Here is a 3,003-nt window from a genome sequence, read left to right on the forward strand (position 1 = left end):
ATGCATGAGAAAGTGTTAAAGCATGCCAAGAAGCCAACTATCCTATCTCACTGTAGTGCTTTTTCAGTCTCCTTTTCTGACTCTGCCTCTAGTTCCCAACCTCTAAATGTTGACTGTATTCCAAGGCTTCGCTTCTCTATGTACATTTCTCCATAGATGAGCTCACCCAGGCATATGACTTTAAATGTCATCTATACATTGATGGCATCCAAATTTATATCCAGCCCATCTGTCACTGGAGTTGCAGACTGGACAACACTCAACATTTCCTCTTCGACATCCAATAAGATCTCAAACTTAAGATATTCAAAACAGAACTTTACTCCTCCCCTCTGCTCCTCCCCCTATTTACCCATCCTAATTAAAGGCACCCCCATCATCCAATTGCTCAGGCTCAATACCTAGGAGGCATCTGCTGGGGATTGAATCATGTCTTCCACAAAAGGCATGTTCAGGTTCCAACCCCTGTCCAGTGGGTGTGAACCTATATGTAAATAGGACTTTGAAGATGTTATTAGTTAAGTTGTGCCCAAATTGAATGAGGGTGGGCCTTAATCCAGTATGGCTGAAGTCCCCATAAGCAAAGGAAATTTGACACAGAAGAGAAAGCCACAGGGCTTGGGCATGGAAGCAGCCAGATGCTGCCATGTGCATTGTCACGTGACATAAAAGCCAAGGAAACCCAAAGACTGCCAGCCAGCCAGAAGATACCGACCCTGGGAGGAAGCAAGCCTTCTAGCCTCTGAAACTGTGAGCTGATACATTATTATCGTTAAGCCAACTCATATGTATCTCCTTTAGTGGCTGGGAAACTAAAACAGCGTCCTTCATTTCTTCTTTTTCCTTGGGCAAGACCTACATCAATTCTGTCTTCAAAATATGTCTCAAATTTGTCCACGTGTCACCATCTTCACCACTACCACTTCTCGTTGCCCTCCATCTCTTCTCCATTGCAGAGTGAGTCGTCTTTTTGAAACATAAATCTGATCACATTATTTCTGTACTCAGTACGCTCTAATGTTTCCCAAATTGCTCAGAAAAAAAATCGAAATTCCCTACCATGGCTTCAAAGGCTCTACATGTGCCTTTGCCTCTCTCTCTGACCTCTCATGTCCTGCCACTCTCCCATCCTGGCCTCTCTGCTGTTCCTAACACATCCAAGCTAGTTCCCACCTCAGAATCTTAACATTTGCTGTTTCCTCTGCCAGTGTGTCCATAAATCTTCAAGTTGGCCTTCTCTTTCATAGTATTCATGTCTCAGTTTAAAAGTCACCTCCTAAAAGGGGCCTTCCCTAATAACCCTAATTACTCCCTTTTCTCCCCACCTTCCACTCCCTGACGCTGCTTTGATTTCTTTTTATCACTTATAGTTGGCTTGAACCAGGTTGACATCTGGACAAAATCTCTCCTACTTGCTTTCCATATCTGGATCTTAGGATCTACCTGCTGAGAAGACAGGGCCTCCAGACAACCCAAAACTTAGTCAGCACCAAATGAAATCACTCATGCCTGTTGAGCCCTGATTGCAAGGACAAAGAATTACATGTAAAAGGCGGGTTCTGGCCTGACACGGGTACACTTACTGCATAAGGGTATAGGAGTGAAAGTAGAATGCACTTGTCTTGAGGGCAGGATAGCCAGGGATAAACTTGACAGTGCTGAGCTAATAAGCCCTACAATCAGATAGTTATTTTTCTTCATTTGGAGTAAGGGATAAGAGAAGAGCTGGTAGTGGAAGTTCCTTCATGGAAACATGAGGACTGAGAAGTAAGGATCCCTCTGTCAATTAAGGGGGATAAAAAAATATTTTTGGAGGTGGTGGGCTCAGCAGCAAGAAAGTTAACTAGTTTATCTCTCAAACTCTCCTCCAACCATGACTCAATACTGGAAGAAATGCAGTCTCAGCGATGACATTCAACACCTTATTGTTTTATATAGAACACTGCTCACACTTTACTGGTGCAGTGCCTAAGGCAAATTAAAGCACACTTTGCCCCACCCCTACCCTCCTTCCACAAGAACTTGGTTGCATAAGTTAATTACCTTCCTACTCCTCCTGTCTTTCGTGTCATTTACAAATTAAGTGGGTTTATTCTCCTTTCTCTTCAGTGGGCTTATTCTCCTTCTATATCTCTGAATATCATGCGTAAATTGTGGGTTCTTCATTTCAACTAAGGAAGCAACATGGAAGCAACAAGCTTATTGTACAGAATGATGCATACTGAAGGTGTGAAAAAAATTAGAGAAGAGAGAGCTAAATACCTTTTCCTTTTCCCATCTCAAAACATGTCTTCATCAGCCTCAGGTGTTGAATACTAGGCTGGCCCTCCCCAGGCCCTCATCAAATCACACATTTCTGTAAGTCCGATCACCCTGTCTGTACCTTTTGTTTGATCTGGGCTTCTACCACTCCTCTTGATGGCAAACCATAGGTGTAAAAGTGGTGTGTTAATGAATTTGAACACTTTCAAAGACAGAAAAGGCAACATAAACTGAATATGGACCTTGAAAAAATGTATGACATGTAGTTGTTTTAAACTATATAAAGAAAACTCACAGGCATGAGAGCAGCATTACATTGAACGAATACCTAAATCACACGAAGGGTCTGGCTGAGAGTCACAAGAACCAATGTGGCCTCTAAACCTATTTCTAAATACCCAGATCCTTGACACCTTGACCTTCTGAAGTTGCAGCAAAAACCAGTACTTAAGGTGCACGAGAGTATCTTCTAGGGTTCTTTTGCTAAACTATCAATAACAGTTTTTTATTAAAACCAGGATTTTTGTTATTAAATTGATTAAAATTTAACCGTGTATCAGCAAGGATTCTTCAGTTGAAAGCAACACCAGCTAATTCAGAATGAAAATGGGCTATGACAGCTGATGTTGGCTAAAGAAAAGCTGAAGAACCAGATTTCAACAGGAATGGGAACCAGGCTGTTCTGGGAATCTAGGTAGTTGAAACCAACAGGGAGTCTTCAAGATGTCATTGCTGAGTTTA

The sequence above is a fragment of the Choloepus didactylus genome, chromosome 13 (assembly GCF_015220235.1).
Source record: "Choloepus didactylus isolate mChoDid1 chromosome 13, mChoDid1.pri, whole genome shotgun sequence".
NCBI classification, from domain to species: Eukaryota; Metazoa; Chordata; class Mammalia; order Pilosa; family Megalonychidae; genus Choloepus; species Choloepus didactylus.